A 13,206-nucleotide genomic window follows, 5' to 3' on the forward strand; every position below is an offset into this window, starting at 1 on the left:
TCATGTATACTTTATAAATGGTGTTCTGTATACCAAAGAAATAAATCTTTATTTTAGAAAAGGATTCACCATATTGATATATGTGTAAACTATAAATCTTTTCCTATTAAAATGCATGGATTAAATCTTAAGTGTTTTCAAGTTTATGCCTTTGTGGCCTGGGAAATTACCTTTTGGTACTTATGGCTTGCATAAGCAAAGTCAAATATATATCAAACTTTTATGTAGAGAAAAGAATTATTAAAATAATGGTTATGAACTCACAAGTTTGTTGTAGGTAGACAGAATTATCAAAACTCCAGACATAGAACATTTGACATAGAACATTTTTATTTTATGGAATAGATTTTAATCCATTTAGTGCTATTAATGTAAATTTTCTATGGGATGTCCATTAGACAACCATAACAAGATGAATGGCCAAGGGTTTTCTCAAAACCTGTGTATGAGGAAATTGAACATATGAGGAAATTGCTTATAAAATGTTACATTATTTAAATTTTTTCTTAGAAATCAAAGCAGTTGCTTTTGCAAAGCTGCATTTTTCAGAACTGTTCAAAATATCTCATTTAAATGAGTGTTTTAAAAAATATATATAAGGTCTACAATGAGACTTCAAATGTATTTCACCTTTTATGGGTTTTTAAAAATCAGGTATCCTTTCTTTAAAGTTCTTCAGAATAAAAAATAAAAATAAATTCTCACATTCCATTAGAAAAATGTGGAAACATTCATGGTCTGAAATTTTCTAGACTCCCCAAATCTCCAGAAGATGTGCAATTTCCTCATATACAGGAATTATTTATATATATATATATATATGTATATATATATGTTCTATGTCAATATATATATATATATATAAAGTTAAAAGGAGGTTTTTTGTTTCTTTTTCAAAAGTGCTAATTATTACATGTCTCTTCAACACATTTTGTCCAATTCTTTGTCCAACTTAACCACCTTGCATTAGGCACACTGCTTGAATTTCTAAGAAGCAGAGGGGGAAACATCACTTGTCAATTAATCCAGCTTCCTTAATTTTACTGAAGAAGAATTTCTCTACAATATTGGCACATTTGCAGTGTTCACTCTCAGGGGGGTTGTACTCTTTAGAATTGGAAAAGACTCACTCTAAGTCTGCAATGAATAATTTCTTAGATATGTGGTACCAATTCTTGAGGCATTCACTCATGGTTTTCAGATCCATGGGAAACCTTATAACTTCATAATATCCCAGAGCTTCTGTTCTCTTCACCAGTTCCATGAAGGGCCAAGTGCTTTGATGGCTCTTCACCTGCTGAAGGATGTTCTTCAGCATGCTGTAAAGCTGGTCAGGGTTTTTGGGTTCCTTACTTTTATCCTTTCCACTTGGTTTCCAGCCTGTCTCTCTAATTCCAGGAATGCTTTCTATAGGAATTTGCCAAACTCTATCTTTAAAACATGAAAGTCCAGGGTAAACTTTCTGAACCTGGGCCTGCTTTCTATCAGCTTTTTTTAAAAAAATATTTTTATTTATTTATTTGAGAGGTAGAGTTACAGACAGTGAGAGGGAGAAACAGAGAGAAAGGTCTTCCGTCCATTGGTTCACTCCGCAATGGCTGCAACAGTCAGAGCTGTGCCAATCCAAAGCCAGGAGCCAGGTGTTTCTTCCCAGTGTCTCATGTGGGTGCAGGGGCCCAAGCACTTGGGCCATCTTTTACTGCTTTCCCAGGCCACAACAGAGAGCTGTATTGGAAGAGGACTAGAACCAGCACCCATATGGAATGCCGGTGCTGCAGGTAGAGAATTAACCTACTGCACCATAGTGCCAGCCCCATCTATCGGTTCTTAAATTATCTCTTTCTGCTTTTTAATTATGACAGAAAATTCTGCATATGGTATCTGAGAATTTAGCTCACATTCCATTAAAGTGGCTCCTTCCTAATCCTTAATATAGCCAACATGTTTGGCTTTAGGTATTTTAATTTCTTTGGAGAAACCGTATTTCTTAAAGTACCCAACTGCATATTCATTCGCATATGTGAAGAAGTTCAGGATGTAATGTTTTATATGATATTTTTTCAAATGATTCATCACATGTATTCCATAATCCTTGACTTGTTCATTTGAAGTTACAGCACAGAAAACAATCTCTGTGAATCCTTGGGTTGGGAACATATGGAAACATATACCACCAATAACATGGCCATCTTTAATTCAAGTGAGGGTTTTGTGTTTCGGATCACAGACAAGTCACATGATATACTCTTTTGGCATTCGGGGCAGCTGATGGAAGAACACATTCTGCAGGCCTATCAGCCACATCAGGATCCTCTTGTTTGATTTTTGGTTCAGGGAATTGCCAACCAGGTGAAATTCAATCCTGTCCCTGTGCTCTTCCAGCCTTGCTGCCTCATCCCTGGCTGAATGGGCTGACAGAAAATTGGTCTCTGGTCCAAGCATTGCTACAGGGTCCATGATGGTGGACATCACCTCATGGATTAACTCCATCAGAATATCCCCCATTACTCAGGGTTTCTTGGCCTCCTCCAGAACATAAGAGTCATTCATTTTCCTCTTTTCTCCTGGGTTTGCCTCTAGCCCAGAAGAAGCTTTGCAGGCAGGACTGCTACTCCTGATCCCAGGGAAATGAGTGAGGATCAGAGTTTGTTTCGCAAGAGGCAGTTTGTCTTTTTCCTGTCTTGCTTGTTCCAGGAGTTGTTTCCTCATAACAGTGAAGACTGAGCAAAGCAATATTCTCCCAAACACGTGGGTGGTTTCATACTGAGGTAGACTGTCATAGAACTGTGGGACATTGTGGTAACACAGCCACCTTGTGTAGTTCTCTTCATATCCAGAAATATCAACATTGGGAAATCACAGTCTTCATTGAGATGGTGCCTCAAATGCCAATTGTTGATGTGGTTTAGGAACATTTTTGCCAACTCAACTATTGTTTGTCTTTCTTTTGATGGCAGGTGACTAACTTTATATTGTACAAAGGTATTCATAGCCTGTTCAATACTAGGCTTTTCAAATGAGGGTTTCTTCTCCAAGGAGCCTTCAACCACAGGCTTTCCTATTTGTAAAATAAACTGTCTCAGGAGCTTAAATAGGTAGAAATAACCTTGCATGGTATCCGCATCTTTCTCCTTCTGGACACAAGTAAAGAGATGCTCCATATCCAACACTATTCTCAGGAATCTGTTCATTTCTTCCTCTGACACATTCTCCAGGTGAGAAAAATGAGCAGCTAGGGCATGGCTACCACCCTGACAGGATTCCATTAGACTGACGATTATTTGCTGCAGATGGGCTCTGAGGGGAGTGGGAGAGGGGTCGGGGTTTTTCCAGCCTGCTGTGGTCCAGCCTCGGAAGGTCCAGGAGATCCTGAAGGAGGGGAGGCATTAGCAAAGAAAGGAAATGAAGGGATGAGGTTTAGGTGGCAAGGGAAGGCATCATTTTGCCGTTCCTTCTTCTAGCTTTATCTTATACTCTTTTTACATGTACTTTTGATTAAGCCTTCTTTGTCCCAAGTCTCTCTTCTTTCTGGGAAAGAACACATCACAAGTGATCATCTATGCGTAACTTTCTCTATTAATCTTGTTTTGTTTTGTTTTCCTTTCATGGCCTCATCATAAGCTTTCCACTAATTTTTTCTCTATTCATAGTGGGTATGTTAGCTATATGAAACTTGCTTAACTTATCTAAAGGTGTTAGACAAAATGTCTAAGATTTTATATGTTAATCGATTTATTTTAAAGGGTTAAAACTGTATAGAGAAAGTTCTAATGATTATATCCTATTTTTCTAAAGGTAAACCACACCTCCAACAACTGTGTTTTTTATAAAACCTACTTCATTGCTTAATGTAAGTGTTCTTTGTTCCTTTGTTCTACATTTCCAAGCAGGGGCATAAGGTCTTAACCTTTGTAAGAATAGTAGTGCTTGTTCATCCTTCCATTTGCTGTAATATTAACTACGTACCTCCCAATCTCATCATATACTCCTGTGTAAGGCAAAGGGGAGGTCTGTGGGAACAAGCACCTGCATGCTCTTTCTGTTCTATTTTCTCATAAAACTCATTACTCATGTTTCTAATAATATTTTACTCTATACAAATTTTAGGGGATTCTCCTCATTTCTCCAGTCACCTCCTGTAACTCATTTTTTTTTACAAGAAACAACAATTTTGCCTAGATTGATATCCATTATTCTCACACTCAAACCCAATGATTACATCATTATTAAGCCTAATAAAAACAACAGAGAAGATGGCTTCAATTCAGTCAGGGGCTTCCTGCTTTGCTGAGTTCTGCATCCCGCAGCTGTGACTTGGTCATACAGCATGGGTGACATCGCCTCCGCCACCAGCCATTACATTTACAGGACTCCTCAGCCTTGCAGGAGGAGTACACTCCAAGCTTCTCCAGTTTCTTCGCCCGCGGAGCGGAATGCAGCTGTGCCTTTTTCTGGGCGATCTGATCCGAGCCATGGCCTTCCGGTTCTTGGGCCGTGCCCGCCGCAGCCACAGCTGTAGCCGGACCTCAGGAGCCCGAGCCAGCGGCGGGGGCACCCGAGGAGCCCTACGGCGGCGCGGGCGGCGGCGCAGGGGCCTGCGGGAACAGCGGCCCGGGTCTGGCCCCGCCAGCCTCGGACAAGCCGCCCTCCTGCACGACAGAAGGTGCCGAGTGTCAGGCGCCGCCGCCAGGGTCTCCCGCTCGGGTTCTGGTCGTCAGGAGAGCGAGACCCTCCCCGCACGCCCGGCCGCCCCTTCGCCCACCCTTCTCCCTTCCTCCGTCCTCCGGAGCGCTGCCCGCCCGGCTCGCCCTGGCCTTGGCCCGCGCGCTGGTGGCGGTGCTGTTCCCCCAGGAGGGAGGGAACTAGCGGCTCCAATGCCAAGGCCGCTGTCGCCGCACATGCCCTCCCTCGGCTCTCCTTCCCCAGGCTCGAAATTCTTTTAACATGTTGAGCGCTCTATAATTCTGAGACATTGAGAGTTTTTATTCCTGAAGAAGACTCCACCTGGTCTGATATGAAATGCTATGAAAAAATCGAGATGGATGTAGGTTGTCAAAGAACAAAGGTTGTTTCTTCAAAATAGTGAAGCCATGTGTAACTATTTATGTGTGTGTTTGTGTGTGGCACATTACAGAGTCCTTGACTCATAGCCCTTTCATGAACAGTTCCCAAAAGGTGATTCTCTCTTAGTGTAAGGGTGACCTTAAGGGTCTTGATCGACCAGGAAGCCTGGACTGGCCATGTTGTCACTTTTCTGCCAAGCCTCTAGTTCCTCCTTCGCTGCTAGGTCTCCACAGTGCTCCATGTCTAAGCTGTAGTATTGTGATCCCAGGGACCATGGAATGAGGCCTCTGATCACTCACTAGGGTGTGATCACTCACTAGGATCATGATTCTTGAGTGCTACTTTCCTGTGGGCGAGATGGGGGAGCATGAAAGGTGGAGACAGGCGGGAAGACATGGCTAGCTTCACTAGTTGCAGCTTGGCAAGAGATCAAGATGAATGGAAATGGTTTCTTATCCCCAAAGGGTTTCTCAGAGACTTGGTGCCTGAACAGTTGCTGCAATCTGTCCCAGATTCTTCCAACAAAGAAGCCATCATAGAAATTCCTTCTCCATGTTAAGTTTCCTCATAGTGTGTCCAAGGAGACTAGTGAAAATGCCAGCTGTGTAGTCTGGGGCAGCTCAGTTGTCATGAAGACATTTGGATCCAGGGCTGTTTCTGTCTGGTATTGCATTACCACTCAGTCAGTCAATTTTCAGGTCCCACTGATCTTATTGAAAGGTTAAGAAAGGGCTTGAAGGACTGGTACTGTGGCACAGTGGGTTAAACTGATGCCTGCAATGTTGGCATCCCATATGGGTGCCAGTTTGAATGTTGGTTGCCCCACTGCTGGTCCAGCTCCCTGCTAACACACCTGGGAAAGCAGCAGAAGATGGCCCAAATCTTGGGCCCCTGCCACCCATGTGGAAGTTCTGGATGAAGCTGGTGCAGCCATTTGGGAAGTGAACCAGTAGAAGGAAGATCCCTTTCTGTCTCTCTGTCACCGCCTCCCCCCCCCCCCGTAATTCTGCCTTCCAAATAAATAATCTTTAAAAAAGAGGAAGAGGCTTGGGTTTTATGACATCTAACAAAATCATTGGCTGGATGTAGGGTTTCTCTGAATGTGGTGGAATGAGAAGGCCATGCCAAGATGGCCGCTGGCAAGTGAGTGTCAGTTACTCAAGAATGATTTCAAAACCCACATAACAGAGCCTGCCTCACAACAGGCTGTGGTCGGTTAGGGCATAAACTGCCCCTTGACCAGATTGTCTGCCTTGGCTATATAAGCTACTTTACCAACTGAAATAAATGAGTCTGCAGTGTTGGGTCTTAGTCCACCCGTACAAGGATGGACTGGGTCCGAGGAAAGGTAAGCGCGCCGCTCGCCCGTTCCCCAGCCTCCTGGTCCCGGAGACAATCAGACGCAGCGGGGAGCCAAGTCTAGCAAGGACTCAGTCACCTTTTGTATAATAATACCTTTTATAACACAAAACTGCAGAGTCATTGGGGCAGGGCTAAGGACCAACCAATCACTTAAAAAATCACCTTATGGGGGGATTTCTATAGGACTAGCCCTATGTCTATACACTTGTTACTAGTTTTGTTACCTCCCTTGTTGTTGCGCAGCCAATTAGTTTTAGTGGTAAACAACTTTGGATTCCGCCCATCTTACTTCCTCTGGGCGCCATCTTACTTGGCTCCGCGTGGCTTCGTTCCGCGCAGCTCGGGCGGGGGCACCCTGGAGCAGCTGCGCATGCGGAGCCCCCGGGCCGGGCCTGGCCTGGCCTGGCCTGGCCTGGCCTGGCCGCGCTCATGCCCCACAGATTCCCCCTTTTTGTTTTAGCACGCGATCCCTGTCTTAGGTTGCCCCCAGCCGTCCTTGCCCTTACCCGTCATTGGTAACCCAGGCAGCTTGGCCATGAGCCCTGTCTTAGGTTGGTGCAGGACGCTGGGTGCTTTACCCGTCTTGGGGTGTCGCGTGACTTGTAATTATGGGGGCGTGGTGAGCTTTCTCCACCGCCTGTCTTAGGTTGTTCCGGTCCATCCGGAATCTTACCCGTCATTGGCAATGTGGAGAGCACCGGGAGCGCTTCCCCAGTTCAGGGGATCGTAGCCCTCTGTGGCTAGCAGCCTCTGGTAATGAACCTCAACCTGTCTTACCCTTGTTGCCTCTATGCGCTGTTGTATAAACTGTATAAGCCTATTCATTATACATGGGCCAATAGCAAGGATTAAAAGCAGGGCAAGAAGCAGTCCAAGAAGAGAGAAGAGGTAGGGAAAGAGTCCATTAAGGCTCGTCCAAAAGAGGCTTTCTTGGAGTTTTCTTCATCTTTTTCTGGTCCTCCTGAAGTGTTTTGATGATCTCGTTTGGGTCATCGAATCCCCCGTCACTGGGCCAGGCACTTCAGGATCACAGCAAAGAGTAGTGTCCACATCATCGCCTGCCTTTCGATTTTGATCTCCATCCATTTCTGAAAGAGGAAAGACAAGGGGATCTCCCTCAGGGGCAAACTGCTCCCTGGGTGGGTTGTTACTTGCATCAGGCATAGGCCTGATATTTTTGGCCAATATTTAAATTGGAGTTAACTCCCCTATGGGGAATACGCAGCCAAATCCTCTTCCCAACTGAATCAGTGGGTCAGGCCCTCTCCAGAGTTGGGTGAGAGGGTCTCTCCATCTAACGAGCATCTGAGGTTTAGGGGTTAAATGTCCCCAATGTTTTTGGAACCCTGACTCCCTTGACTCTTTTGAAAAATTTAAAATATTGATAGTAAACAAGGCCTTATGTAACTGTAGATGGGGGGTAGCCACTCCCCCTTTTTGTTTTAATAACTGTTTTTTGAGGCAGTGATGGTTTTTTTCCACCATACCCTGTTTCTGTGGGTTGTGAGGAATTTTAGTAGAGTGTTGAATCATTTTACATCTTGGTAGTACTTTTAAACATCCCAATTGGTTATTATCTCTGTAAGATGAGAGATGTATCTTTTGATATCTCCAGGGGCCCTTTTGAAGATACCAAAAGTTTAGAGAATTTAGAACTTTGATTTTTAGAAAGTTTGTTAAAGGTGCCAAGAGAACTTAGAGTATCTGGTTAGAATCCTGAAATGATAACCCTTCATTAGACAGGTTGAGTTTAACACTTTTAGAGCAGATCTAATCATAAAGGTATTTAGTAATGCTTTTTATCAATTTGAATTTAACAGAGACAGTAGAGTACACAACAGATTACCTTGACAGAACATGAATTTTATGTTTTTTTGTTATTGAATAAACCAGAAATAAACACCTTGAACATAAGAGTTAGTACACAAAATTCGCACATAACTCAGAACTATTTAACAGAGCTAAAAAGGACCTAACTTTAGAAATGGCAGAGTAACCCATTAAGCAGACACTGTTAAAATAGACGTTACAGTTTTTGCAAAAACAGATTTTAAGATTTACGATTGAGACCATTTTTAGATATTTGTCAACATTAGTATACATTTTTTTACTTTAACTTTAGGTCAATGTAATTTTGGCATTAGCACATAACTTAAAGAAAACTCTGTAAACAATTTTAAAGTTGTAAACCTTTTAAAACCTTTCATGACTTGCTCACACCTTCTGAAACTTTATACCTGTAGTTACTTTTACATAGTCTTGAATTGTCATGTATGGACAATCTATGACAATACATGCTAACAAACTCAAAAAGTTTCTCTTATTGAATTTAAGATGTGAAAAGTACACAATACATAAGACACTGAATTATTAATGAATACCACACCATTAACTCCTCCTGGACAGCAAACATGGACACTAGCACATGCTAACTTTGAAAAGATCTTCATCATTAAGAGAAACATGTTTAAAGCATATCAAAGACATGTAAAACCGAGCAAGTGAGCTACCAAGCAAACCAAAGGGCTTTGGCATTAACTTAATTTTCTGAACCAATGTTATACACACAAATTTACTCTTATTTTTATAAGACCACTCTAGCTGGAAAGCAAAAACATGAATACAGCATAGGTCTGACACCATTTACAACATTTTAATATACTTTGCGTAATTTGAATTGACTCAAACAGTTGTTACTTTAACAAATTTAGAGTCCCATCCTTTGAGAGTTCCAGGGATCCTACTGGAAGTCCCAAAGTTGTTAGACTCCATTTGAGAATTTAAACTGTTAGAGAGTCAACCGCTTAGCCAAAAACTAGTAAATATAACCAAAGCTGTGGGGTAGATCTGATCAGAGTTAGGTAATCACTCAAACATTAAAGACAGACAAATCCAATAAGACACGAAACCTTCGAGACACAAACTCTCAGATAAGTTACAGCAGCACAGAAAAGAGCTGGTCATCAGCATGGGAGCCCATTGCTTAGGACAGGGAAACATATCTGAAACAAAGCGGCAGAAAATGAGAGACTTCCGTAGTGCTGGAGAAAAAGTCTTATTAACTGCAAATAAAGACTCATTAGGTTGGAAAGGGTTAATGGATGAAGGTTTTTGTTCCTTTAGGTAAGGCCAGCAGTAGCCAAAGGCATTTTTTCTTCTCCCTCCTAGTGAGGACAGCATTGAATTGTAAATGGAGAGGAAAAAAGCAGCCCAAGGACTAGTCTCCCTAGAGTATCTGGCTGTGGCCTGCACTGGTGCAACAGGCTACACTGACTGGAAGAGAGTGCAGAGAAAAGCCATGGTCCCCCATTTACGGGGAAGACTGTGCACGTCGGGGCCTAGCAGGACTGGCTGTGGGGTTGAGTAAGCACGCTGTTTACAAGATGGCGGCGGGCGATTCAAGGGAGGTTAATAACCATAAAGGGGTGGCCACATAGGCGGAATTGGAGGCGCAGTGCGTTGAGGCAGTGTTGGGCTTTTAGGGGTTGCTGCCACACCTGAAAGTTCCACCTTAGTTTTAACTGCCTCTGGGGATTTATGAGCCTCCCTCAGGCCAGCGCAGGCCTTCAGATGATTAGTATTCATTTCTCCCCAAACAAGCATTTTAACAAACTGATCCCGAAGGTCCCCAGCCAGCAACTTACAACGGAGACTGTGTTCGACCCTAACTACAAAATTTGGCAGTGACTTTCCTGGCTTTTGTTGCACCCCCACGATGGGAGATTCGGTGGGCCCCTCATCCAGCTTGTACCAAGCATTAAGTCCTGCCTGCCTCACTTGTTCACGGTATGGAGCAGGTAGCGCAGCTTGCTGGATCCCCGTAGAGAACCCTTCCCCCATCCCAGCCAGCATAGCATATGTAATAGGGATAGCTGGCTGGGCTGTTTCGTTAGCTTTGGCTCTCACCCGGCACTCCTCCTTAAAGAAGGTGCACCACTTTATGAACTGGAAACTCGTGAGGACTGCCTTGGCCATGTCCAACCAGTCCTTGGGGACGCATGGGTGATAGGCTATATCTTGCAGCAGGGTTTGGGCCCAGGGGGAATTTAGCCCGTCTTCCACCACTGCCTTGCGAAGCTCCTTTAAGTCCTTCGCTTCCCAGGGATACCACTCCAGAGCTCTGTTACCACCTGGAGCTAAATTAACAGGGTAGGCCTGAGGCAGCAGGTTCCCTGGCCCAGAGTTCACTTCCCTATGCTGCTTTATGTCCACCGGATAAGCTTCCGCAAAGGTCGCCTCATTTCTCCTCTCCCCTCCTGGGCAATCATAAGTGTCCCGATCACAAAGCTCCCTCCGTGGCTCTACATAGGGGGAGGCCGCCTCTACCCCGGGGAGGTATGGGGGTGGTCCCGGCCCTTCTAGGGTGGATGGGCTAGGCGGGACGATTTTTACTTTTGTTTTTACCTCAACAGTTCGTGCCTCCACAGGCTCTCTGCATTCCTGATCAAACTTAGCCCATTTTCTCTCCCTGCCATCTTCCTCTGAGGCTTTAAGCTCTCCCAAGTCCTGCACTTCCTCTTTCTCCCTCTCGCCCTCCGAAGCTAGGGTTATAGCGTCTGGGTGGAAGGATGCTTTAAGGGCGGTATCAAGGTGTCTCTCCCTCTTAAGGGTGAGTTTTTCCACCCATGACCAAGTGTTCCAAGAAAAGAGATTGGCCGTCTGAATCCAAAGGGCCAAGGTTATGACGGCTTCCCAGACACTTTTTAACATATAGCGTGAGGCCTTTAAGGCCAGGTCCTTTTGGGACGAAACTGCATAAACCATACTAAGGTTTTCACTTACCCTGAGAGACCGCTTAGCCTCGGCCAAAAAGTAACTGTTCATGCCGCACGTTGGGCGCCAGATGTTGGGTCTTAGTCCACCCGTACAAGGATGGACTGGGTCCGAGGAAAGGTAAGCGCGCCGCTCGCCCGTTCCCCAGCCTCCTGGTCCCGGAGACAATCAGATGCAGCGGGGAGCCAAGTCTAGCAAGGACTCAGTCACCTTTTGTATAATAATACCTTTTATAACACAAAACTGCAGAGTCATTGGGGCAGGGCTAAGGACCAACCAATCACTTAAAAAATCACCTTATGGGGGGATTTCTATAGGACTAGCCCTATGTCTATACACTTGTTACTAGTTTTGTTACCTCCCTTGTTGTTGCGCAGCCAATTAGTTTTAGTGGTAAACAACTTTGGATTCCGCCCATCTTACTTCCTCTGGGCGCCATCTTACTTGGCTCCGCGTGGCTTCGTTCCGCGCAGCTCGGGCGGGGGCACCCTGGAGCAGCTGCGCATGCGGAGCCCCCGGGCCGGGCCTGGCCTGGCCTGGCCTGGCCTGGCCTGGCCGCGCTCATGCCCCACACTGCAGGATGATCGCCTCTGGTCCACTTTCACCCAGCTCTCAGGGTCTGTGTGGTGACTCTGCCTCTTGCCCCCACTGTGCTTCTCCTCTCAGAACAAATCCACAGCAACATATGGCCCCCAATGTGACTGAGAGAGACAGCGTGTTGGACTTGGTGAGGTCCCCTCTTGATTTCGACAAGTAGGCCCCTCTGTGTTTTGTGTGCTGTTTGGTTCTGTGAGGGTGAGCACAGAACCCCCTCCTGTACCCCTTTCTTTGTCCTTGTCCTCGGTCTAAGTGACCCCAGGTTAGGCACACACTGCCCAGAAGCATAATGCCACTTCTCCGCTCCTCCTTTTACTTTTGGTTCATCTGGCAAATTTACATAACGGACTGATCATCCTAGAATTCAAAACCAAGTCATCTTCCCTCGCTTGAGAGAGGTGATGCTCTGGAGACACTGTGTGGGCATATGGCCTTGACCTAATGAATCAAGGAAGTCTCCCACTTAGCACAGGCCATACTTAGGATCTGATACACCACTGTCTGTTCGTCTAACATAGGGAACCCCTTGCATAATGCCATCAGCAACTGAGGTGCTAGGATTTGTTTTGTTATGGCAGCAGTGTTGTGGGTGTCTTTCTTTTGGCTAGAATCAGTGTGGTGTGCCACTATTAAGCACTCAAACATGGGAAACATATCACCCTCTCAGAAACCCACACAGATTACCAAACATAATGAATCTGTGAGTGATAAGAGCCTGTCACTCCAGGCCTCATCCTCACAGGCAAGAGTTGATGACTTAAGGAGAGAACTCCCACAGTGAAAATGACATGACAGCAGACAATGCAATAATGCCTAGTCAGCAACCCCCCAAACATCCATGGGATGAACTTAGATGACCTCAAGGCAATAACCCATGCAAGGTCATCCCATCTGCACCTAGTGAGGATCCCCACATTTGTGGCAGTCCCCGGGCACCCCAGGCTCTCAGGGGAGCTGCTAGATCCCATCCCACCCACATGTTTTCCGTTAATGTAGGAGTGGACGCAGAATTCAGGCCTTGGATTGCAATACCCATAGATGACCTTATTATGCCAAAAAAGGCTTCTCAAGAGTAAGATTCTGACTCCCTGCTTTGAACAGGTGCTCATACAATGGGCAGCGAATCTTCAAACTCATTTTGACTGGGTTACACTGCTCAAAGCATATCTGTCAAGACCACAGTTCTTACAGTCAAAAGCCTCCTATGAGGAAGCGGCTGTAACCGTGGTGAGGAATAATGCTGCCTATGAAATAGCAGTAACCTTTGATATGCTTACAGGCAATGGTACCTACATATATTCTCATGAACAGGCCTGCATTGGAGTAGTTACCTATTTTGATCAGGTCAGAGATTTGGCACTTAGAGCCTTAAAAAATATAAATCCTCCTAATTATAGTCAGCTCTTTAGA

At 44.9% G+C, this 13,206-nt stretch overlaps 1 pseudogene; it reads right to left on the minus strand.

The window, feature by feature from the left end:
* Nucleotides 1-1,009: 1,009 nt before the first annotated feature.
* On the minus strand, nt 1,010-5,305 carry LOC133754454 (histone acetyltransferase KAT2B-like; annotated as a pseudogene).
* Between the last annotated feature and the right edge of the window lie 7,901 nt (nt 5,306-13,206).

Source organism: Lepus europaeus, unplaced genomic scaffold (genome assembly GCF_033115175.1).
Source record: "Lepus europaeus isolate LE1 unplaced genomic scaffold, mLepTim1.pri SCAFFOLD_106, whole genome shotgun sequence".
Lineage (NCBI taxonomy): Eukaryota > Metazoa > Chordata > Mammalia > Lagomorpha > Leporidae > Lepus > Lepus europaeus.